Here is a 27,244-nt window from a genome sequence, read left to right as displayed (position 1 = left end):
CTCATTGTGTATAATAGCGATAAAAAAAGACTTAAGAAAGTTCAATAACTCAAAAAGAAAAATCAATTTCATGTAAATGTACTAATTGTTGTTGCCTATTACTTAGACGTATGTCGGTTCTTTAATCTTTTGTTTCAAGAAAGTGGTTTTAATTCGAGAAAATAATGATTATGTTATTTTTGCTCTATTTTTGTGTTCTTTTTGTTTTCAAATTTTTGTTTCCATACCCATTTTTTTTGGACTTGCAAAATTATGTTTTTACATAATATACAGATATATAAAGTCACTTGTATCATTTTCAGTTACACAAAAACCAAAATGTAAATAAATATGTATAAGTAACCCAATGCCCAAGTTGGGCTTCACTCTCAAGTCTCAACCCACACAACACAAGAACCGGCCCAAATTTACAATTATGGACTTCCCTTAACTTTTTGTTCTAATGTATTTTATTAAAAGTATTTTTGGGAAAACTAATTTTTGGTTCCAAACACTTAAAGTGTTTTTTGAATGAAGCACCGGATATGTGTTTGTATGATCCAAACGTCTTGTTCTCCAATTGTATATTCGATCGGTCACTTGCAAAGACAAAACATATTCGTTTATATCAAATATCCCTACCTCATGTTATATTAACATTAATACTAGGCAAACGGAAATCCTAGATTAATTAGGGTTTCTTTTCTTTTTTCGTAGTAAGAAAGCAGTACGGAAGCAGTTTTTTAGTACAATTGTTATAATATTATGTAATGGTGTAATCTATCCACATTTTAAATCACGTTGTATTAGTAATGTTATACTTGAATTATAAACCAGTTGGTAAATGCATGAATGTCTTATTGGTTACTTCATCAAAAACAATAGAAAATTTAAAGTAATTGACATTTCATCCCTAACAAATGTACTTGACAGATTATGACTGTAATACTGAATGTATCATTGCTTCCTTCAAAAAATTAACACTTCAATCACCCCTTGGAGGCATGCATTTAAAATGAATTAGACCAATAAAATTGACAATTATTATCACAAAAACATAAATATCACATCTCTATTTCAACTATGCAAAAGTCTTTCAAATGTATGTTAGTGGGAGAAATGCATTCACAATAATAGATGATGCCCATAATAATAAAACTATTTTAAATAAAATTCAAATGATATATAACAAAGTAATGCATAAATCAAATAAGTACATAGATAGTGCAAATTAAAATCATCATTATTAATTCACCAAAATATCATTTTAATTCAAGAAATGGGAAGTTGGGAAAGGGACATGTCATCCTCAAGAGATTCAATTTGGCCCACAGAGAATTTCGAAAATCCGTTGGAAAAAATATTTTATTTTGAAAATAGAAAAAATATCGTGTAGTTGGTGCTTACGTGGCGGAGAATGCTGACATGGATGTGTAAGCAGTTTGCTCACGTGGAGGGGAGTAGCCAAGTTCCTGTTGGGGGCTGAAAACGGACCCCAAATGGCCCACAATGTCCACTCCGACAACCGGTTTCCGCACCACGCTAGCGGGTTCCCTGGCTTCCACATTTGTCCATCTCATTTGTTTGAGATGCGATGATAATATTATTTTAATTACTTGTTGTAGGAAGCAATATATATATATATATATATATATATATATGCTTCTTGCAGGTAATCAAAATGAATAGAGTTGTATGCTCTTCCATTTGTAATAGTGTTCGAAGTTTTATAATTTAAAAGAATTAGAGTATTGTTTTGGGAAAAAAGAAAAGGATTGATTGCGATTGGCCAACCAAAGAAGCCAATTAGATTTTGTTTTTCATCTTAAAATGGGGACAACTAGTGGCAAGCCACAGTTATCCACCTCTTTCGAGGGTCGGGAAGACTCATATAGACATTTCAGTCTCCTCCTAGCCACAAGTATGCCTTCTACACCAGCAGCAACGGGTTTCGAACCCAAGACGTCTAGTTGTTAAGCGATTAGACCTTTGATAACTTGTATTTTTGAAAGTGATCAAAGTATGGAGAGATTTTTCAGTGTGACTAGAACACGAGGTGGTACAATACGTGTCACTATACAAATTGTGGGACATGTGTGTTGAAAAGTTAATAACTTAAAAATTAAAATGTTCCACCACTTATATAATCACATGTGTACCACCTGTGTTCCGGTCATAATGAAAAATTTCTCTAGAGTATGAAAATTAGTATAAATGTATTTGATAAATTTTAATGTCAAAATGAGATAATTGTATACAATAAAAAAAGTGGACATGATAGTAAGGGTGGTGGCGACAACAGCGGTAGTGAGGATAGTGGTGGTGATGGCAGTGACAATGGTGGGGATATGGTGGTGTAGTCAATAATAAGGCGTGGTGGTTGAGGTGAAAAGGTAGCAGTGGTTGTAACAACAATGATGACTATTGTGGTGGTGATGACATCGTCGGTGGTGATGATATTGTTGGTGGCAATGGTGGTGACAACCATGCTGATTATGAAATCTCGTTCCTGGATTTCACTATTGTAATTTATGTATTTTGTATTTGAGGGATTTTATAGTATTTTTGCGAATTTAAATTAATTTTAGATTTTAATTACTTGGTTACAAAGTTCGAATTTTTAGAAATAATTATTTAAATCCGTAGACCTTCCGGGGGGGGGGGGTCACTCTTAATGTTTTTGAATTATGTTCGATCCTATAAATGTGTAGGGGAAAACCGTTCGTAAATCGGAGTTGAAACGAAGAAATTAGAGGCATTTTAGTTGTTAAAAAAAAACTGAAAGCTGTCAGATGGCAGTGGGAGAGATGGAGAAAATGAGAGAAAATAGGGAGGAAGAGCGAGGAATCAGGAAAGAGAAATGAGGAAAATGAGAGAAGGGGAGGAACTAGCCAAACATGGACCTCCTTTCGACCCGCCGACCCAACTTGATTGTATCTCCCTATTTCGGCCACTGTTGACGACGAGACTGGTGCCATAATGTTCCTCACTTTCGATCCTGGTTGAGCCCTTACCTTAATTCTACCTGTGGATTACTATATTTGACGAACGAAGCACGAGAAACTCATGGCTCGCCAAAAACCCTAGGGCAATTATCTCCCTTTTCAGCATTGATCACAGTGGCGCACCACCTGGGCTTGGTAACCATCCCTTGCATGAGTAAAACTTGACAATAATCACTGTCATCGGACCTCCGACGGAGGAGCGGCAAAGGCTCGATAATTTTTAACCACCCGGGCTTTTCGAGGTGTTTTCAGGTGTTTCTTGGCCGAAATAGACTTCGGCCCAAATATGAAAGTTGTTCCCCTTGTTGTGTTCTACAATTTTGCAAAATTTGGTAATTTTTTGAGTTAGTTGGAAAATTGGGTTTCTGTTCATCGGTAATTGCCGCATGCGGTGGCGAGTGGTCAGTGGGCTAATTTTGTCTTTCTAGGCTAAATTCAATATTCTAAATACAATTTTTGACAGTTGTTTTGATGTGATTTTATTGTTTAAGCCTAGTTTCATAGATTGTCATTCCTTGACCTTTGTAGTAAACGATGAACCGACCGTTAGATTGTCGCTAAATTTTAGTAAGGATTTGTACGTATTATTTGAGGACCTTAGCAACTTACAGATTGGAAATCCAGTGATGGATCTTACTGATTGATTTACTAGCGTTAATTTTGATCAAAATGTTCTTATTCATTCTTAAATACTAAAATTAATATTCTAGAGATTATGTAGAGCTTAGTGGGCCTATATTGGTTAGTGAGTTATCCTATATATTATGTACCTCGGTTTACCTGTATGGGACGCCTTATTGTGAGATATATATATATATATATATATATATATATATATATATATATATATATATATATATATATATATAAGCTCTACAAATGTGATCCATTTTAATGCATGACATATTCATCACCAAAGAAGGTTAGGCATTTGCTTTTTCATTTCCTTTAATTGTAGAGAGGTGGAAAAGACAAGGAAGAGAGGCTCCGTCCAATTGGCTTAAAGTTGTGACACCCATAAATACATAATGGTGAACTTTTTGACTTTTTTTCTTGGGCAGAAATGTTATACTTTTTGACTACCAAGAAAAGCAAATTAAAGATATAGTTTGAAGAGCATTACATGATATATTTGATGATCTGTTATTAGAGGTTAGTGGAATTTATTTCAAAATTCATAGTATGATCTACTCTAACGTTATGTTTGGATAAAGAAATTTAAGATTACTAAGGATTTTAAAATGACGAAAATTGAAATGACAAGATTTTATTTTTTAGAATTTGTGAATTTTCTTGTTTGGTTCACCTAAAAGAACAATAAAATTGAATATGAAATTTGTTAGTTTTAAACTCTCAATTATAGAAATTGGGAAATGACATCTATTTACATGAAATTTAAACTTGAGAATTGGAGGTCCCAAATTCCAAGTTTTTTTTTTTCCCACGAAGAAACTCTAAATTTCTATGTTTATGAATCCAAACAAGGAAATTGGTGTATGTCAATTTATAAATTCTGACTTTATCCGAATTCTAATTTTATTTCCCTAATCCTAACATAGTGTAGAAAATCCTCACCGTGATCGTTGAGTTAAAAAAAAAATTAAGTTGGAAACTATCTGGTTATCAAGTAAATATAAACCAAATAATTATGAATTTACCTATTTTTTTATGAAAATTCTGTTAAAAGAAGATGAAAAATGGAAAAGCCCACATATACACAACAATGCTATTATAATAATGCCACTCTAGAAAATTATTGGCGTATAATTGAAAATGAAATGATGACGATTTATTTGATCCTAATTGAAAATATTGATACAAACATTAAAAAAAAAAAAAAAAAAAAAGCATTTGAACTAAAATTTAAGAGTTGCTGAATTCAAAGAGGTTGCAAAAAAATTTAAGAGTTCCCGAAAATAACTCTTAAGATGGTACATTTTTTTTAACAACTAGCGATGGTACATTCAAATATAAACCACAGACATTTTGGGAACCATGTACATTCTAATTGCTGGAAGATATCGTATTAAAAGCTAATATGAGAAACACTAATAGAACTCTCGTAGATTCAAGTTTAACGTTATTTTTTGTGCTAATATATAAAATATTGTGCAAAAAATATGAAATGATAGGGAAACTATAAAGTTTCTTATTTTTAAAAAAATCCCCTTAATATTTCTCAAGCAAATATTGAGCAACTAAGATTACAGCCATGCGAGTTGGTTTGCTGTTTGCCATGGAGTGCAGGCTTCAACACTGAATTCTCTCACGTGTTTTTGTATTGTAGGGATGCGAGTTGGTTTGCTGTATTCCACGTTTTCCCTCTGTTTGGACGACCTTTTTTCTTTCTTCTTTTTTTATTTTTTTATAATTATTTTTTAAGAAAGCTCTACTTGGACGACTTTAGAACTCTTCAGAATATTTTTCTATACCGTTCCACGTTTTTTCTTGTTCCTCGTTAGATTTTGATTTTTTTTCTTAGATTCGATGTAAAGATAAATTTACATATTTTATTGAAGTTTTGTGAGAATAGTTTAAAGAATAAATTTGGATTTAAAAAAAATATTGATAGTTTAATTAAAAATAATATAGATGTAGAAAGTAAGTTGAGCGTAGACAAATTGTAGGAGTTCAAATAAAAGAAATATACAGAAGTAACAAATTAATTAACTAGATTAGATGAAACCCCAAACATAACTGCAAGGAGAAGAGGCTTTAAGTGGTGATCACAAGTAGTAAAAAGAAATATATACAAGTTCGATAACTCTTAACACTTATGAATGGTGGACACAAATACTTTCACTAAAAGAAATATATAGAAGCAACAAATTAATTAACTAGATTTGTTGAAACATAGCATTAGTGAGAGGCTTGAGACAACTAAACCCTAAACAGAATAAACGGTTGACATTTGAAAAACCTACGACAAATATGAGGAAGCCACTAGTACTGCAGTGCACTAATCAGTATATGTGTGTGTGTGTGTTGTGTATACTTACACACACATCCTCGTTACATGACAGTTTTTTCACGTCATACTATTGGTGCATGCTTGATCATCAATGTTGTGTATACTTACACACACATCCTCGTTACATGACAGTTTTTTCACGTCATACTATTGGTGCATGCTTGATCATCAATGGTACTAGCACTGCCTCCGCATGATTCTGCCGTAGGATCAATGGCAGGGGTAGGGTACTTAAAACCATGAATTTTGTAATATTTATTGAAGTGAAGATTGCAAAGAACTACAAGGAGGAAGGTGACGACGTAGATAGACAAGGCAGCACATTTGAACCACAAAGGAAATGGTATGGAGATGGATATGAAGAAGGCTGTGACGCCAAAGAAGAGGCCAAATTGATGGAAAATCGGGGCGATTGTTATTCCGCCGGGACAGTAGTTGAAGTGAATAAACTTGCTTACCAAGATACAAGTGAAGGCAAGTATGACTGAGAGTCCAAGAAAGTAAAATATTACAGGGAGATGGAGCTGGTCAGAGGGACCTTGGAATGGGAGAAGTGCTATTCCAATTGCCGTTGTCAAGCAAAACACTACGATTATCGTTGCCCAGTCTAAGTTGTTGTTGTCGTACTTACTGTTAGTCCTCCCGTCTACAACTTGTTGTCTTGCGGCTTCTAGATCATGATGGGAATTGCGATCTCGATCGATGGGACCAATTATCAAAAGTTTGAGCCGTTGGGTTGGCGATACTATAACTGCAACGAGAAAAGGCTTTAAGTACCGATCCCAAGCAGTATTAACAACAGAACTCATTTTATTCTGCACAAAGGTAGGTAGAGATGGAGATATATCGGGATGTAGAGGTACTTGATGGTGATATAGTTTGTGAGATTTGATGGTTTGAATGGAAGTGGTATTTGAATGCTCAGGAAATGGTTTGCATGCAGATATATAGACAGGCAAAAATAGAGAAATGGAAGATGTCTGGGTAGAGAGAGAAATGGTAGATGTCTGGGAACTTACCTAGTAATTTAAAAAAAGCAAATTCTATATTTAATTAGGGTCACTTTGTGATGCATGGCATTGACATGTCTTGGAATCTTGACACTGGATATTGTTGTGAGTTAGCCATTTATTTTAATTTGACAAATTAGTCAATTTTACAATAAATGAAAGGGTAATTTTATTATATCGTATATCTATACCCAATTTAAATTATTAATATAAATTCTCTTTTTAGCCTATTATGCAATTATCTTAAAGGATAAAATGCGATTAAAATTTTAATGCATCAATACACCATTGTGATATACAGAGAATTTGAAGGAATTAAACAGCCCCCAAATTACATACACGTACGCCATGATTAGAGTTCTTGCTCAATACCCTAGACATTTTGTCATGTGATTGAGTCTCTTAGTTCATTTGGATGGTAGATGCATTTTCTATGATCAAACTTCATTCGAACAAAAAAAATATTCAATCGCTTCACTTTAAATATGGATCTATTCGGTGAGGCATATTTAGAAATTAAGAAAGATTTTCGTTTATTTGTTCACACAAACAATCATAAATCATATATATATGTAAATATATATTTTCAGGTTACATTTAATTTTTGCCGGCTCCAATTATATACATAAATATATGATTTGTGGTTGCAATCATATATATTTAATATTTGCCGGCAACCATCATATATTCTTTTTTGCTTTGTTTAGGTTTTTTCCATAAGCAACCACAAATAAATTAAAAATTAAGGACTTTGCTTACGTGAATCATAATCATTAAGGGTTTAGGTGAGTAAGGTCATTGTGGAGGAGGCAGAGTCAAATTTTCAGTTCTTTAGATTTTATCGTATTTTCATTAATATATTGTGTGACAGCTCACAATTGTGAAATATTCTCAAAGACAATTCCTCGAAATAGAAGCGGCGATTGAAGCGGTAGATGGTGCGTGAAGTATTACATCGCCTATATAGTGCGTGAAATGCCAATCAACTGACCCGCTTTCCTTGGCTAAAGTAAAAGGGATCGATCCCATACGAGAATGAACTTCTCTGTAATCTAATAGAAGAGTCACAGTCTCTTCTTCATTATGTCGCCTAGATAATGCGTGCAACATGGTGATGAAATATTATCATTACTGTCACTCATATATTTAGAATAGTTTATAGTTTTTAACATGTTTATCCGTTGGCTAAATCGCACGAAGGAAACGATAGTTTATAGTTTTTACCAAACGATAGTATTTATATTAAGTGGAGAGAATGTGCATAACCTCACAATGGACAAGCAATAATATGATTTAAATTCGTCTTTAACGAGAGTCGAATCTAAGATATCTTACTTATAAGTAAAAAAAAAAAAATCATTAAACCATAATATTAAGTGGTAAAAAGATTTTTGAAGTTGATTTCACACCACTGCAAATTAATTATTTGTAACTTTTTTGGAAGTTGATTTGGAAACCACTGACTACAGCAGAAACCAGAAAACGTCCAAAACAATATTAAATGAAAATTGATGACGTTGCCAAGCAGTACTTGCAATTCCGGTGAATCATATATCACGAACTTGAAAAGCAAATTGCTTTTTAGTCGGATAGGCCTATGAAACACTGTCTTGGTGTATGACATCATTGGAGATGCAGACTGAGGCCTAATTTGGTACTAAGGTGATTCTAAAAAAAATAGTTATAAAAAAAAGCTCCTAACTTTTTTATGTTCGGTAAACATTCATCTTTAGCTTTTTTTTCATAGTTTTGGGTGAAAAAGAAGCCAAAAACACAAAGATGCAAAACCTAGTTTTGAAAAACTAGTTTTTTTCACATCTGTTTTACATAAAAGTTTATCAAACACTATAATACTACTTTTTTTTTTTTTCAAAAGTACTTTTACAAAAAAAAGTTTACTAAATACTCTGCTTCATTATTTCACAGCTGCTTATTCTCAAAGCACAGCAGAAATTTTTTTCTTTCTTCAAAATACAATAATATCAAATCAGCCTTGAATCATGCATCATACTTCTTTCCATGTGTGTAGGAACTTACCTGGTAATTAATATAATTAATTAATTATTTCTAACAACCAAGGACATATTTTCAGTTATTAGGGTTTTAAGAGAGATTATGTAGGATCCCTCAAAATTGAAATATTTTCGAAGACAACCCCAGAATTGAACGGGAGAGGGAATTAGTTCAATTACTGTAAGAAAAAGGTATGTAGGCTGAAAAGCGTATTTGTTATTGATACGTGAATGATATTATATACAATTACATGCCTTGCATAGCAAGGAAAAATCCTTACAAATTAGGAATACAACTACAATTAGGACTACAATTACACAAGGACTCCAACTATATTCCTTATTTGTCTAACACTCCCCCTCAAGTTGGAGAGTGGATGTCAAGAACTCCCAACTTGCGTAACATACTCGAAAACTTTTCTTTTCCAAGAGGTTTGGTAAATAAGTCTGCCAACTGTTGTGCCGTACCCACATGCTTGGTCTCTATTGTGCCATCTACAATCTTATCTCGTATAAAGTGACAATCCATCTCAATGTGACGAGTTCGTTCATGAAAAACAGGATTGGCAGCTATATGTAACGCTGCTTGATTATCACAAAATAAAATGGAAGGACCAACCAAAGGAATGTTCAAATCCTTCAACAAAAAACGAAGCCAAACTATCTCGCAACAAGCACCTGCCATAGCCTTATATTCTGCCTTTGCTGAAGAGAGCGAAACATTTTTCTGCCGTTTCGTCCGCCATGAAATCAAAGAACTGCCCAAGAATACACAATACCCAGTAGTCGAACGGCGAGTGATAGGACAACCTGCCCAATCAGAATCACAAAACGCAGTTAACTTGGTCTGGTTGTCAGAACGAAATAATAAACCTTGACCTGGAGTAGCCTTCAAATAACGAACAATACGTAGCGCAACATCCATATGAGATATCCTTGGCTCGTGCATAAAACGGCTTAGAACATGCACAGAATAGGTGATATCCGGCCGAGTTATAGTGAGATATATTAACCGACCTACTAATCGTCGATACCTTTCAGGATCCTTGAGAAGTTCTCCTTTATCAGATAATTTTGTGTCATCCATAGGAAAAGTAATGGGTCGTGCTCCCAAAAAACCATAGTCCTTGAGAATCTCTAATGCATACTTGCGTTGAGAAATATAAACCCCTTGTTTGGAACGAGAAACCTCAATACCCAAAAAATATTTTAAATCACCAAGGTCTTTTATCCGAAAATGATCACGGAGAAAGGACTTCAGAGAATTAATGGCACTAGCATCATTGCCTGTAATCACAATATCATCCACATAAATGAGCAAAGCTGTGAAAGAAATACCAGACTTTTTAGTGAACAATGAATAGTCAGCTTTGGATTGTTGAAAACCAGCAGAAATGATGGCACTAGTGAATTTGGCAAACCATTGGTGAGAAGCCTGCTTAAGACCATAAAGTGACTTGTGAAGGCGACACACAAGATTCTCCCCCTGTCGCCGAAGACCAGGAGGAGGAGACATATAGAGTTCTTCATGTAAGTCACCATGTAAGAAAGCATTATTAACATCAAGCTGATGAAGAGACCAAGACTGACTAGCAGCAAGAGCAAGAAGACAACGCACCGTAATCATCTTAGCAGTAGGAGAAAAAGTGTCATGATAATCAATACCTTCAGCCTGAGTGAAGCCTTTAGCAACTAAACGAGCTTTGTAGCGCTCAATAGAGCCGTCGGAGTTGTACTTGAGTTTGTACACCCATTTACAACCAATGGGAATTTTGCCAGGGGGCAAGGAAGTTAAAGTCCAAATACCATTAGCATGTAAAGCTTGAAGCTCCTCAGTCATAGCAAGTTGCCAATTGGGGTCAGTGGCAGCCTCGGCAAAGGAGGAAGGCTCCACAGTCCGACTGACAGAGTTAATATATGAAAAATGCCTGGGAGAGTAACGGGGATAAGAAAGAAAATTACAAAATGGATATCGCGTACCTTGTGTAGAACCGAGTTGCGAATTTGAAGATTGGTGGGATGGTAGAATCACTTGCGAGCAAACGTAGTCTTTTAAATAGGATGGAGGTTTATGGGCAAGGGAAGAGGTGCGGGAAATGGGAGGATTGGTAGGAAGTGGGAGGGAGGGGGGTAGGGATGTCCGTGGGTAAATGGGTGAAAGGTAAGGAAGTAGTGGTGGGGGAAGGAGGGGATGCCGAGAGGGCAGGGGCATGGGGAGGAACGGGTAAGGGGGCAGCAAGGGAATCTGTGGGAGGCGTGGAAGTGGATGAAGTGGTAGGAGGGTGAGGTGTCGGGGCAGGGATGGGTAGCGTAGGCGAAGGGAATGGGATATGAGGGTTAGGAACGGCATAAGGGAAAGTAGCTTCGTGAAAGACGACATCTCGACTAGTGAAAATGCGGTGATGGTCGAGATCGTAAAGGGTATAGGTTTTTTGTCCATGAGGGTAACCGAGAAAAATGCAACGATGAGCCCAAGGGGAAAATTTGGTGGTGGGAGTGACAGAGGTGGCATAGGCCAGACAACCAAAGACGCGGAAGTGGTCATAAGATGGGGTTTTCGAAAAGAGAACCTCAAAGGGGGATTTATGATGGAGAAGACGGGTTGGGAGACGATTGATGAGATAAGTAGCGGTAAGGACACATTCACCCCAAAATTTGAGAGGAATATGGGATTGAAAACGAAGTGCGCGAGCGGTTTCAAGAAGATGACGATGTTTGCGTTCAACAACGCCATTTTGTTGGGGGGTATAAACACAAGAAGTTTGTAAAAGCACCCCATGATCAGAAAAAAAAAACTACGAAGAGATAAAAATTCACCGCCATTGTCAGTACGAATGCATTGGATTGTAATGCGGAATTGGGTATTGACATAAGCAAAAAAATCCTTAATTAATTGTTGAGTGTCGGATTTATGTTTCATGAGGAAGACCCACGTAAATCGAGAAAAATCATCCACAATGGTTAAAAAATAATGAGCACCAGAAAGAGAAGATTGACGATTCGGACCCTAAATATCACAATGAATTAAAGCAAAAGGGAAAGTTGATGAAATGGAACTTAAAAGAAAAGGTTGACGAGTTTGTTTTGCCAAAGGGCAAACATCAGAAATATGACTAGAATCAAAAGAACAATTAAGAGAGCTAGATGCTAAAGCTTGCAAACGAGTGGAGGAGGGGTGACCAAGACGCCTATGCCAGAGGGAGAAGGGGATGGTAATGATGTTGCAGAGAGGTTGACGGGTGGGGATAGAAGAGGCAAGGGCCACAAGGTAATACAGATCGCCACGTCGCTTACCCACACCAATCATCGCCTTCGAAACCAAGTCCTGCAAAACACACCAAGAAGGAAAAAATGTTATGGAACACGATAATCCATCTGTAAGTTTACCAACCGATAAAAGGTCCACTTTGAAATTAGGGACACATAAAACATCCTTCAAAGTAACTGATGAATTTAAATGAAGAGTGCCGGTAAAAGTAATAGGAGCGAAGGCACCACTAGGCTAAGAAACAGGCAGCAAATGTGAAGGAGAAGTATTAACCAAACATGAAGCGGAAGAAGTAATATGATCCGTAGCACCACTGTCAAGAATCCATTGACCATGACGAGAGGTGACAGGTAACAAACCTTAGGCAAAATCAGTATTGAACACGGCATTGGCCTGAGGAGGGTCGGTGTTGTCACGTAGAGCAGCTAGAACACGAGAGTGCTGCTCGGCAGAGAGATCAGGCATGGCAAGCTGCAAGTCATGCAAAGTGAGCTGGGCCCCGTGCACTTGGTGGGGCGCTGGAGAAGAAGTGGAGGTGCGGGCCTGGGTGCCTTGCACGTGATGGGCCTGGGTGTAATTATTGGGCCGGGAAACAGAAGGCCGTGGCATACGGGGAGGACTGGAAGACGCATGGCTGCGGGAAGAACCAGAACTGGAAGCAGCTGCACGGCGCGGTGGTCGCCACGGTTGGCCATGGAGGGGATGGCCAACGGGATAGCCATGAAGTTTATCGCAGGTGTCTCGGGTATGATAATCAAAATTGCAGTAGGTGCAGTGGAGGGGAGGGCGAGCAGAGGGGGGACGAGATGAGCCACGAACAGCCATGGCGGCAGGTTGATCGACAGAACGAATGACGCCCAGGGATCGCTGTTTTTCAGCTTGAGACACCGAGGAACAGGCCTGACGAACAGTGGGAAAGGGATTCATCAAAAGGATCTGGTCACGAACGGCAGCAAATGATTCGTTGAGGCCCATTAAAAATTGCATGAGTTGTTGACGGTCAGGCTTGGTGTTGCAAGAGCACGTGCAGCCATCATTATAAGAAACAAGCTCATCCCAGAGAGCTTTCAAGGGAGTAAAATAGGCTGAGACAGAAGAAGAACCTTGAGAAATTATAGCAAGCTCCCGGTTGAGTTGGAAGATGCGAGGAGCGTTACTCTGAGAGAAGCGTTCGCGAAGATCGTCCCACACATCCTGGACAGAGGTGGAAAAAAGCACAGATTCTTGAAGGTCAGGTTCCAAGGAATGAAGAAGCCAAGAGAGAATCATGTCATTGCAACGACGCCAAGCCGCGTGAGCATCGGGATCGTCGGAGGAAGAAGGCTCTTAGACATCGCCAGTGATGAAACCAAGTTTATTCTTGGCACTCAAGGAAAGCTGCATGCCACGGGCCTAGGATGTGTAGTTATCACCATTCAACTTCTTGGATACAAGGACAAGATTCGGGTGGTCTGAATGATGAAGGGAAAAAGCACCATCGGGAGAAGAAGAATCAGCCATGGGAACGGCAGAGAAAGCTGCCAAAAAAAAAGGGAAAATTAGGGCTAGGGTTTTAAACCTGCTCTGTATACCATGTAAGAAAAAGGTATGTAGCAAAAGCATATTTGTTATTGATACGTGAATGATATTATATACAATTACATGCCTTGCATAGCAAGGAAAAATCCCTACAAATTAGGAATACAACTACAATTAGGACTACAATTACACAAGGACTCCAACCATATTCCTTATTTGTCTAACAATTACAAAATATGATGGTGGATGAAATATTATATTGGCGTCCGAAGAACCGGAGGTGAATCAAATACTATAACATTTTCTTCACAAAGTTTTCAAAGTAATGATGCTTAAAAAGTAGAGAGTTTTAACAAAAAAAAACTCACAGTATTATTCACTTTAACGAAAAATCATATTTTTGCACTAAAAAATCAATCTTAGTACTATTCACTTTACCCTTTATTTTGTCCTTGTCGTTAAAACTCAAAGTTTTCAAGCCTTTTTCATTAGTTTTCCTTAAAAAGTAGGATGACAGATGAAGTATTGGCAAAATGGATGATGCAAAACATGCACAAACCAATTGGAAACCACTGAAAACCGCACGGAATTTGGAATGTACGTAGCTCAACATGTGTTAAAAAAGGGTCCATTTCAAAAGAAAACTGTTATCAGCACTTCAAAAATTTCATTTTAAACTTCTCGCGGGTGTATTTTTCTTTCTAATTATAGAAAGTTTGGAGTGCCAAATGAGATTTTTGGAATGCTAATAACAATTCCCTTTCAAAAAATCAAACTAAGATTCCCTAGGTCAAATATTACAAGGAAAGCTAATGAAAATGACTTGAAAACTGACTTTTAACGATAAGGACAAAATAAAGGGTAAAGTGAATAGTACCAGGACTGATTTTTTAGTGTTGAAATGTGGTTTTTTTGTTAAAATGAACAGTACTGTGAGTTTTTTGTTAAAATTTCCAATATTATAAGAATTGAACGGGACAAAGTTGAATTGTGATTGGGGAGAATATTTCCACCTGGGGTATTCTTTCTTTTGGTTTGATAACTTCCACCTGGTTTAGGAGGACAAGAGCAATGACATTTAAATTGACCTTATTATTCACTTTAAAATAGTACTTGTTTTTGTGCAACTTCACATGTTAGGTGAGGCGATTCCTATTCACATATATATTTTTTTTCTTTCCATTTTTTCATGTTTGGTCCGCGATGTGCCTTGGATCTACTTGAGGAATTGTGCATGAATCTCTTCCACGTTTGGAGCGCCATCATCTCATTTTTATTGACCAAGTCATGTGTAACATGCACCCAACACTCAAGCAAATTACTTCTCTAATCGACCAATTGTCTTCTCACTTATTTTTTTCTGGTAAAAAAGACTTGAAAATTTGAAAATTAACATAGTGTTGCAAGACATTTATGCCAGTCCACTAATTTGACATAACTATTGGAACCTTTAAGCTATGGATTCTTCAAATGAATCTGTCATTTTTCTTACTAGATCATGCATTTGATTCTCCCTATTGAATTAGGAGGATTTGTGTAATTTGCCAAGATAGTTGCCTCACTACAATATAAAGATGATTATGCCTCTCACTATAAACTCTCAAATAAAATTCACTCATTCTCTCAAATTGTTTTCATATGTAACACATTATTAGTACTTTTGCTCTAACCAAATCAAAACATGCAATTTGATATTTTTTTTCCAACCATTTTAGGAACAAATTTCAATTTCTCTGAATATGAAAGTAGGATCATTTTTGCATTTTGAAGTAAATTATTCATTTTATGACTTCAACTTTAAGTCAAACCCGTAATTATATGTTCAATAATACCAGGAAGCATAAAACTTTCACGATACGAAAAATAACCACGGTGCATGATAAACATGTGTATATCATATGTAACCTTCAGTAATAAAGTCTTCGATAGCCTGCTTACAATGCCTGTTTGACAGAAAACCATGAGCTTTAGTTTACAACATCACAGTACATAAATGATACAAAACATGCAACGGATAATACTGCAAGCATAAATAAGAATAGTTGCAGACTCCAATTCATTCATTGGCTCCCAGGTGTCTTCGTCAGGCCTGTAGCCCTTCCAATAAATCTACATACATCACAAGGGGCAAGCAAATTTTGCATGACGAACTAATGAATTTAGATTTGCATTAACCATTTACTCGCATACTATATCGTTATAAATATTTAAAGAACATGCATTTATAAATTTCGAAGTTCATACCTTTAAGTGTATTCCTTTCTCATTTTTTTTCGGGGTCACCAAAACATACTCGTCCTACGCAATCAACTTCAAAAATTTCAGAATCATCCTTAACATTCCTCTAACATTTTCTTCCTCTTCTTCCTCTTCATCATCTTCCTTCCGAAAGAATTCAAGCATACTCTTCTCGACATCCACCTCTAAATTGCCAGTCTCAACCAACTTTAAACAGATGCACAACTTTCTCCATTCCTTGAGCATTTTGAGGAAATCTTCAGCAGCTTCATTTCGGACCTGATGTGTGAATTGGACAATAAATTATACAAAAAGAAAAATTAAAGCACCACATCAAGGGTGAGGAAAATGGTAGGATACAAACACAAACCTCTGTCTCTGGATGGTTCTGTACTTCTGTTCTAGACTCTTAGAAGCGTATCCATTGTAGTCAACAGCCCATATCTAAACGACATAAACAAGAAACAATATCAAGCTTTGCCTTCACGTCTATTCAATCGATGTCAAAAGATTAACATAAAATAAATTAAGAAAGAGGAACTTACTGTAACAACATTGATATTGGCCAAATGCGCACCAAGCCACAGGTCAGTAGACATCGCTCCACAACGCCCAAATATAGGTCCAGGAGCCTTACTTCTGATTTCGTACACACTCCATTTGGCAGCTTTGAATCAACCTCACTATCCAAACAAAACATCATCCTCAACAGCGATAGTTGAGTCATCGCTTCCAGACTATATTTTCTGAAATTTCAAAACCAGAAATAACATGTGAACACATAGGAACCTTGCAAATGAAAGAAAGAAAAAACCAGCATCATGACAGTAAGGGCTGGCTTGGTATTGCTGTGCTTTGAAAAAAAGCTACTTCTGCTGTGCTGTGAGAATAAGCAGCTGTGAAATAAAGCAGGAGAGTGTTTGGTAAACTTTTTTGTAAAAGTGCTTTTGAAAAAAAAAAACAGTATTATAGTGTTTTGTAAACTTTTATGTAAAATAGATATGAAAAAAAGCCGGTTTTTCAAAGCTGGGTTTTGCAACTTCTTGTTTTTGGCTTTTTTTCACCCAAAATTGTGAAAAAAAAACTGAAGCTAAATGTTTACCAAACACAAAAACAGCTTCCAGCTTTTTTCAGAATCACCTCAGTACCAAATTAGGCCTAAGTAGAAAAAGAACAATATCCTGTTCGCAAATTGACAAAAGTAGAATACGGTAGCAAATACTTGGTGTCGCAATAGTAATCGCACACTGGAATTGATTTACTCTTCGCATCTTGATCAACCTGAGAGAAAAAGGATAACTCATTCATGTTGGACTTCATGAACAACTAAAAAAGCATGAATATGGAAACTTCAAGCATACATTTAGTGTCAGCCTAACAATATGAAGTTTTTCAACAAGACAATCCAGAGGGTTGTCGTCTCGGACGTCTGAAACAAATACACGTCCACAAGCAACACTAGCACAGTGCTTTATGACATACAAGAAAGCAAAAAACTAATAATTCAGCACCCCCAATAGCAGGATTCTTACTTTTTAACGTAACATGAAAAGGTTTCTTTCAAAATATCTTACAGTGTCTCGTGACCTATAGTACCGTTGTGCAGTAAAATATAATAGCCCACCAATTGCTTCAAACATTTCCACAATCTTACAAATGTAGGGTTCTTCTTTCGTCTCTCCCTAAACATAAAAATGAATGGGAAACATTGTCAAATCACATGATAGGCAAATAAAACAAAAGTACATAAAAACATTCTGTGCACATGAATCACTCACTACAACCAAAATTTCAGTTGAGTATGTTTCTACTTTGAAATATATCACGTCAAATTACATAAATATAACCCTTAAGTTGTGGAAAATAGCCATTTATGTGAAATTTCAATGAATTGGCATGTCAAATTCAACTTATCTTGGGAGGTTCCAACTAGACCCTTTTGGCGTTGCGCTTTCATATTCTATTTGTACCACGAGTCTAAAGCCTAATATAAAGTTCAACTTATGCTTAAATATTCCAGTTGCAGGGACGGAGGGACCCAAACTCAATCTCCTACTCTGAAACAATCAATAAGTTTGTTGGTTTAACCACCATTCGCAAGAGCTTAAGTCGTTAGGATTTGGGATAATCGCACCAAAGGCTCCCGGAAATTCTACATATTACACACATATATGGTTGTAAAGCTCGTGTTTACAAACTCACACATCATATATTTGCTAATATGATTCGGTCATTGCAAACGAAATATGATTATCAAACAAACAACAGTGGATTGAAACCAACCTTTCTCATCGAAGATATGAACGACTTGTTTACAATGCCAACCTGAAACACAAGGTATGCAAAAGTAGGAGTCAGACAACTGAGCATCACTGAATCTTCTACCGTGGAATTGAATTCATATTGACTTCCATCTCACATACAACGCAATTCGATTTTGGAAATCTAATTTGACAAATTCTTGCCATATGCATAACTAAAAATTATAATAGAAAAAGGAAAAAAAGTATAGATGTTATGTTTAAGGGCATAATTAACAAGCAGCAGACACAGATTGCATACAGCAACATCACCAACATCTGAGCGAGAGAATACAAAACAGAAGATGCAGCAGATGGAGAATAGAGAAAATAAGAGAGAACGGAGATTGAGGAAGAGAATGAAGAAAATAAAATACGAGGTTCAGAGGGAAACAAAACAAGAGGGAGAAAACGAAGACATCAAAACTTTTTAAACTGTGAACTTATGAATGGACCATGATGATCTGTGCTCTTATCAGCATTTTGTCTTTGCCTTTTGGTTTCTATTTTGTCTCTTCCTTCACAATCTCTCCCGAAACCACATAAATTTGTACCAGGCCAGTCATTGCCCCATATCAAATGATCACAATTTGGATCTCAAGTGAACGTAATGAAAAACATATTTGGACATATTGACACAGTGCTGGAGAAGGTGCAAGTGCAACATGAACAATCATCATCCACTGCAGAAAACATGGTATAAAATTGACGAATGATCTTACTGTTTCACTGTTAAACGCACGCATCAAATAACGATGTCTGATTTACTTGCAAACTCGTGGATATCTTCATGGACACACTTCTCATCGACCAAATTCTCGGTGGAACAATTTTGAACTGAAAATTCAGAACATATAACCAGTGATTTATATGGCTGTATGCTTCAATATCACAATTCAGTGTTCTAGCTTATGCCTCCGCACATACCATTTGATTGGCAAGAATACTGTGACTCTGTGGCCCACCTCCGTTTGGAGGCAATAATTTTCACACCAAACGGTCTCAAGCGCTTTGCCAATTCAATTCCAATGTTCCCATATCCTAAAATGAAAACCTGCATGCATTAGCTAAGAAATTCCAGTTTAAAAACTGACTTGAACATGAGTAAACCAACAATTCAAGTTGCAAAGCGCTAGGCATAACCTCCAGATCTTCTCAATCTGTAAAGTGTCTAAACTTTCGAGCAGAAGAGCATACTCATAAGAAAAATAATAAGAGTAAAAAGAAAAAAATCTAGAACTGCAATCTGCATTCTAGAAAGTTTCTATCTGAAAACCGCTAAAAGAGAAAAAAAAAACCGGGGGGGGGGGGGGGGGGGGGGGGGGGGGGGAGAGAGAGAGAGAGAGATTCACTGTTTTTCCAAGTAGTGTTTCACCAATTGGATCCCCAACCTTCCTCAGCCTTACAGAAATTTGCATCTCATTCTACAATGGTAGAAAAATTACAGATAAAATGAACAAGAATATAAAAATAAAATAGAATAAAAAAACTAAATTCAACAGAGCCACTGAGTATACTTTTGATAGGGAACAACAAATGTTTATTAAATAAAATAGGAAGTAAATTGCAAGAAAAGCCAGAAATATTGCAATATATACATGACTAGCATCTTATAGCTCACAACCAAATTACCAATCAAGATGAGTGTGAACAGAAGAGAATATTTCATAAAATTCCGTCTGAACATAATAGATCTCATGACATGAAGATGCCAAAAGATAGTGTGCGAAGATGAATTTCATAAAATTATTTATATACTTAAATCCATCCAAAATGTTAATTTTCAAGAAATAGTCTGAGAAGCAATGATGCATGGATACGGACACGGATACGGGGATACGACACGGCGACACGTGAAATTTCTAAAAATGAGGACACGATACGTCAAGGATACGGCAATTAAAAAAAAAAATATATATATACACACACACACACACACACATATCTAAAACATTATAAAATAAGCATTCAAATTTATTTCAATAAACTCTAAACATTTAGAAAGATAGTTCATCCAATAAGCAATTAGTCTTAAAACTTGAAAAAGTAAAAAGATCATCCAAACGAAATTAAAATAAAAAATAAAAAAAAAGTCTCATTCAACTTCCACGTTCATGATGTCTCCTCCAGTAATCAAAGTAGTCTCCAATGACGGTTCATCAAGTGAAAGGTTAGCAATATCAAGCATCCCGACACTTTCTTCACCCAAGTTTTCAAAGCCATCTCCTCCAACATCCCACAATTGAGTAATACCTTCTTTGTAGGTTGAGCTATTCCTTGATAAAAGACGAAGATTATTATGCACAAATACCAAATCCTCCGCTCTTTGTGGTGTAATCTTGTTCCTTCTTAGAGAGTGAATAAAACTATAAGTGCTCCAATTTCTTTCACAACAAGAGGAGGAACAAGGTTGTCCAAGTAGCTTCAACGCTATGGATTGGAGACTAGGTGTAGAAGCTCCATGGACAATCCACCACATCACTGGTTCCAAATGAAACCTATCATTCATAGAATCAATAGCTCCAAAGTCATTCAAGCACATAGAGAAAGAGGCATACTCCACATTGATACTTCTTCTAATTTCCTCATTGGAAAAGTATCTCTCAAAGCACTTTTTCCTTTCAGTTGTAAGCTCAACATCTCGGTGTGGAGCAACCCGACTAGGGTCTTCTTGGAGCCATTCTGAACTATAATACCTAAAATAAAAGAAATAGCACTTTAAAAATATAATCATAAAGCTAAAGATTAATTTATAAGAGTTTATAAGGATATTAGCAAAATCATTACCTTGGATTTAATGAATGCGCCAAACAATGAAGTGGTGTGCTACTTTTAGTCCATCGCTCCAATAAAATGCGATACACCGCATCAAAAAAGCTGCTTTTTTCATGTAATGCCTTGCGCTCATTCCTGTAGATAGCAGCTTTCACCTTTTCAATCATAGTATCCCACCACTCATACACCAAGTGAAGACAAGGTTTATCTGTATCAGCCATTCTAATAACCTCATATATTGGAGCTGTAAAGAAAAGAATATAATCAATCTTCTCCCAAAAGTACTCATCCAATATTTTTTGCTTCACCGACATTGCTTTAACCAAATCATCTTCTTTGTACAAAGCCCAATTCGGGCTAATCACCATTTGTTGTAAACCTTCCTTTACTTCCTTAAATCTTCTAAGCATCACAAGTGTGGAAGCAAATCTAAAAAATTTTAAAATTAGGATAGCTTATAATTGAATAAGAAAAAAAAAAAAAAAAGTGGAGAAAACAAACCTTGTTTCGGCAATGGAGAGCAACTTTAGTTTGCAATGTTCATTAAACATGGACAATCTCATGCTATGGTTCATAATAAAATTTTTTATGGACCAAACATCACTAGCAATAGTTGAAATCCAATTGCAGTCATCGTACGAAACATCTGTTTGTTTCGGAGAGCATATACTCTTCAAAGCAAGATTAAGAGTGTGAACAACACAGGGTGTCCAAAAGATATGGGGATAGTGAGCCTCAATAAGTAACCCAGCAGCTCTACAGACAGGAGCATTGTCAGTGATCACTTGAACAACATTTTCATGACCAATTTCTTTGATAGCTTCTGTGAGAAAGTTGGCAATACAATGCTTGTCTTTATATTCACCTTCACAATTAATTGCCCTCAAGAACATAGGCCCGCTTTCACAAGTTGCCATAATATTAATTAGTGGTCTCCTTTGTGCATCTGTCCACCCATCACTGCACAAACTTACACCTTTAGTGCTCCATGTGCGTTTGATTGGTTGGAGGCATTGTTCAATGTGACTCTTCTCTTGTTGCAGAAGAGTGGTTCTTAGTGCATTGTAACCTGGTGGAACATACCCTGGAAGTGTAGAAGCACGAACATATGAGTTTCGATAGTGCGGATTTCTTACAAGGTTAAATGATAAGCCACCTGTATAAAACATCCTTGCAACCTCGGCATCACATTGATCTCGAGCTTCCTTGTTAAAAGCTTTACTGAGAGGCCCACTTGTTCCTTTTCTCTTCTTTGGATCAAGATTCACTTCAGGTAGATCATAACAGAAAGAACCAGTATTGGGCAAAGACACATTCTTAAGAGCAGAACTCTTCAGCTTATATTCACACTCTCGAATTAACTTTTTCATTTATGCAAGATTTTCATTAGTAACCTTGCTGCAAGGCGCGATCTCGTTTCCAGCCATTTTTAACAAATGATACTTGACCCTAGGGTAGGATCCTTTATAAGTTTTCTGACAATAATTGCATTTAAATTCAGTATTTCCTCCTCCTTGATTTCCCACTTTTTCGAGCTTTTTGACATACTTCCACAACGGAGTGTGATAATTTTCAACAATCTCATCCGGATTAGCATTATCATCCAGATTAGTATTATCATTCGCATGATTATCAGGATGATTCATTTTCCTAAATCAACAAACATATAAAGTTATAAACAGTAAGAGTTAATCCATCATGAAAGCATATACATAAAAAAACACATCATGAAAGCATATACATAAAATTATTATAATCTAAATATTCATACCACTACACAATAATATATTATAATATGCAAAATATAAGAATATTATAATAATACAAAAAGTTAAAAACAGAAAAGCAACAAGCTTCATCAGAAAATATTATAATAATACAAAAATTTAAAAACAGAAAAGCAACAAGCTTCATCAGAAGAATATTATAATAATACAAAAAGTTAAAAACAGAAAAGCAAACAGAAAAGCAACAAGTTTCATCAGAAGAATATTATAATAATACAAAAAATTACAAACAGAAGAAAAGTAAAAAACCTTCATCAGATTCGAAAGGTAATGGTATTATAATATATTACAAACAGAAAAGTAAAAAACCTTCATCAGAAAAGTAAAGAATATTATAATATATTATTGTGGGTAGTGGTAGTGGTATTATAATATATTATTTTGGGTAGTGGTATTATAATATATTATTGCTTGGAAAAGCAAGTGGCTTTACGTTTTATAATCTGTTAAAGCCTTGGACAACCAGAATCTGACGGTGTACATTCAACAAGAGGAGGAAAAAGGCTTAAAGCTTTTTGTTTCTTTCAAACTTTCAGTACTCACCTGGAGTTGCAGACAGCGAAGGAGACGACAGAGCACTTGTAGACGGAGAAGATGGAGACGACGGCGCAGTTGCAGATGAAGACGATGGAACGGTTGCAGATGACGGTCTGATTCGTGAAAGTCTCCCAACAAGAGTGATTTATGTTATGAGGTTCGAGTAAATCTGAGTTTTATTTTATTTTTTCTAATTATCCTCCGATTTTAGAGTGATTTCAGTTAGCTAGCTTCGATCAATCACGATTCTATGCGGATTTATTGTGATTTTTTTTTTCTTTCTGACTATCCTTTTATTTTAGTTTCTAACGTATCTGAAACGTAGGATACGGGTATCTGGACGATACGATACGCGTATCTTAGCAGTCCTAAACGTATCTCTTCATTCTGATACGTATCGGGCGCGTATCCGTATCCTCAGCGTGTCAGATACGGGATACGATGGATTTCTCCCGTGTCTATGCATCGTAGCTGAGAAGAATCAAAGGAAGCAATGTTGGAAATTCAACTCAAAACAGGCTATAAAAGGTTGCTGATGGCTGTTAGTTTCTTTACAGGTTGTATCCACACATGCTGCAACTTTAAAGACTAAAGTTTCCTCCATGTGCTAGCCGAAAGGTTGTGATTACAACCTGGAATGATGCAAGACATGTGTGTGCCAACTATCCAAAGTTGCTGCATGTGTTTGAACGGGTGGAACACCATCTCTTATTGCATGTGTTGTCTTATTGTTTGTTAATTTCTGTTTTGTATAAATAGGCCTTTCTTACTAGGCTTTAGGCATGATCCGAATCCCATTTTCTGATTGTATTCTCTCAGGTTCATAAGCTTGTAAGCTTCTGTCTTTTTTTCATCAGTTTGTAAACTGCCTTTTATTTCATATATCAAGAAAGTGTGTTTCGTGGAAGCTTGTTATTTCCTATCCCTTCTCCATTTGTTAGTCCAATTTTATTGAGAGAGAAATGAGAGGTGTGATAGAGTTTGTAAACTTATCACCCACATATCTTGGTATTGAGTTAGTAAACTCTTGTCAAAACCAACAATTGGTATCAGAGCCAGAATACCTTTCTGGCAAGTGCAGCGGCTATGGCGTCAAATCTAGTGCAACTCCAAGTTCCCGTATTGAAGAAAGAAAATTATGAAAGATGGTGTATCCAATTCAAAGCTTTGTTTGGATCACAAGAGTTGTGGGAAGTTGTCAGTGGTGGGTATGTTGTACCCACTGCCGCGCAAGAAGCTGCATATACTGCAGAACAAAGTAGCACTCTCAGGGACTTACGGAAGAAGGACCAAAAGGCGTTGTATCTTCTATATCAAGGATTAGAAGATTCAACGTTCGAAAAGGTTGAAGAAGCAACAACGAGCAAGCAAGTATGGGACACACTCAGTACAATCTACAAAGGAGTAGATCGGGTCAAGAAAGTGAGATTACAGTCACTTCGAGCAGATTTTGAAACTGCTCACATGAATGAAGGAGAGAGCATCTCCGACTATCACTCAAGGCTCATTGTGATAGTAAATCAGATGAGGAGAAATGGCGAGAGACTCGATGAAGTACAAGTTGTGGAGAAGATACTCCGGTTACTCACATCTAAGTTTGAGCATGTGGTGACTGCCATTGAGGAATCCAAGGATTTGGAGGTGATGAGCGCAGAGGAGCTACTAGGATCCCTCCTAGTTCACGAGCAACGCATTCAGAAGAATGCAAACCCCACAACGCTAGAGCAAGCTTTGGAGTCAAAGTTGAATATTGACAAACCAAATGGAGGTCGTGGGCAGTGGAACTCACGTCGTGGGAGTTCATCTAACCGTAGCCGAGGACGAGCTCGAGGAAGAGGTCGAGGCTATGCACAAAATCGAGGTCAGTCTCAAGAGTGGAGATCTACTCGAGGAAAGGCGCATATCCAGTGTCACAGTTGCAAGCAGTATGGACATTATGCAAATGAATGTTCATATAAAAATGGTGAGCATGTCAACATGGCAGAATCAAGTGGAAATGCTGGTGAAGAACTTACAGTCTTACTAGCACATCATGATTCCAGTAGCCAACAAGATGTTTGGTATTTGGACTCTGGTGCAAGCAATCACATGTGTGGAAAGAATGAGTTTTTTGCCGAACTAAAAGATGAGGCCTATGGATCTGTAAGTCTTGGTGACTCCTCAAAGTTGCCAGTTGAAGGCAAAGGGAAGATCAAGATCATCCAGAAGGATGGTAAAGAAGAATACATCTCCGATACCTACTACATACCAGGTATGAAGAGCAACATTCTAAGCATTGGTCAACTGCTCCAGAAAGGGTACATTATACATATGGAGAATATGTTTCTCACTCTCAGGAATGCAAGGAGAAGACTTATTGCACGTGTTCAAATGTCAAAGAACCGAATGTTCCCGTTGAAGTTGAACACAAAGATTAGGAGTTGCAACATCGGTGTGATGGAAGATGAGTCATGGAAATGGCATCTTCTATTTGGCCATCTTCATTTCAATGGCCTAAAGTTATTGTCAAGTGAAGGAATGGTTCGTGGTTTACCCCAGATTGAAGCCACACGCCAAGTATGTGAAGGTTGTGTGCTTGGCAAGCAAGCACGACTATCGTTCCCTGTTGGTGATACATGGAGAGCAAAGGCACCACTGCAGTTGGTGCACACAGATATATGTGGTCCATTGGATCCCATGTCTTATGGAGGTAATAGGTATTTTATTACCTTCATTGATGATTTCAGTAGAAAGACTTGGGTCTATTTTCTCAAGGAGAAGTCAACTGCCCTAAAAATTTTCAAGGAGTTCAAGGCACTCACAGAGGCTGAAAGCAACCACAAGCTTGTGGCTGTGAGATCAGATAGAGGAGGAGACTACACCTCCAATGCTTTCCAAGCATACTGCAAGGAGCAAGGAATTAGGCATCAACTTACTGCTGCCTATACCCCACAGCAAAATGGGATAGCCGAAAGAAAGAATCGAACCATCCTTGACATGACAAGGTCCATGCTTAAGGAGAAGAATTTGCCAAAAGAGTTATGGGCAGAAGCTGTAGCTTGTTCGATTTATTTGTTGAATCGATGTCCAACAAAGAGTGTCAAGAGGATGTCACCACAAGAGGCTTGGAGTGGATACAAGCCGAATGTTACACACCTAAGAATTTTTGGGTGTGTTGCATATACTCAAGTTCCAGAAGCCAAGAGGAGGAAACTTGATGATAGAGGTGAGAAGTGTGTGTTTGTGGACTATAGTGAAGAGTCCAAGGCATACAAGCTCTACAACCCACTAACTGGCAAACTAGTGGTTAGTAGAGATGTCATCTTCAGTGAGGAAGAGACATGGAAGTGGAACAACAAAGAAGTCAGTAAAGAGAAGATCGTTTCCACTGATTTTGAAGAACCAGAAGTTGTACCACCTATTGAGCAAAAGCCTGCTCAAACAATCACAACAACTCCAGTGCACAGAATTGCAAGGAGTGGTCCTACATCTAGTGAGGAAAGCAGCTCCTCAACTCCAATGAGGTTAAGGAGTCTCACAGAGATTTATGGACAAGAAGAAGAAGAAACCAATTTTTTCTGCTTCTATGCAGACCATGAGCCTCTCTCATTCAATGAAGCTGTGGAAGAAAATTGTTGGAAGAAAGCCATGGAAGAAGAGATCCATGCCATCGAGAAGAATGACACTTGGGAGCTGACAAAGCTCCCACCAAATCAAAAGACTATTGGTGTCAAGTGGGTTTACAAGATCAAATGCATTGCAGATGGAAGTGTGGATCGATACAAATCAAGGCTTGTAGCAAAGGGCTACAAACAGAAGTATGGAGTGGACTATGATGAAGTCTATGCTCCAGTTGCAAGACTTG

At 37.0% G+C, this 27,244-nt stretch overlaps 1 long non-coding RNA gene and 1 pseudogene across 1 annotated transcript; both read right to left on the bottom strand.

The window, feature by feature from the left end:
* Window positions 1–15,657: 15,657 nt before the first annotated feature.
* Window positions 15,658–27,244, bottom strand: part of LOC137743256 (DNA (cytosine-5)-methyltransferase CMT3-like) — a 95,774-nt pseudogene continuing 84,187 nt past the window's right edge.
* On the bottom strand, window positions 19,229–20,069 carry LOC137741677 (uncharacterized). The gene is made up of 3 exons (XR_011069324.1): window positions 19,934–20,069; window positions 19,654–19,725; window positions 19,229–19,355 (listed from the first exon to the last, which is right to left on the bottom strand). It is a non-coding gene; the product is annotated as an uncharacterized lncRNA (long non-coding RNA).

The sequence above is a fragment of the Pyrus communis genome, chromosome 8 (genome assembly GCF_963583255.1).
Source record: "Pyrus communis chromosome 8, drPyrComm1.1, whole genome shotgun sequence".
NCBI classification, from domain to species: domain Eukaryota; kingdom Viridiplantae; phylum Streptophyta; class Magnoliopsida; order Rosales; family Rosaceae; genus Pyrus; species Pyrus communis.
The sequence above is the reverse complement of the archived record's forward strand: the minus strand, read 5'-3'. Positions and strand labels throughout refer to the sequence as shown.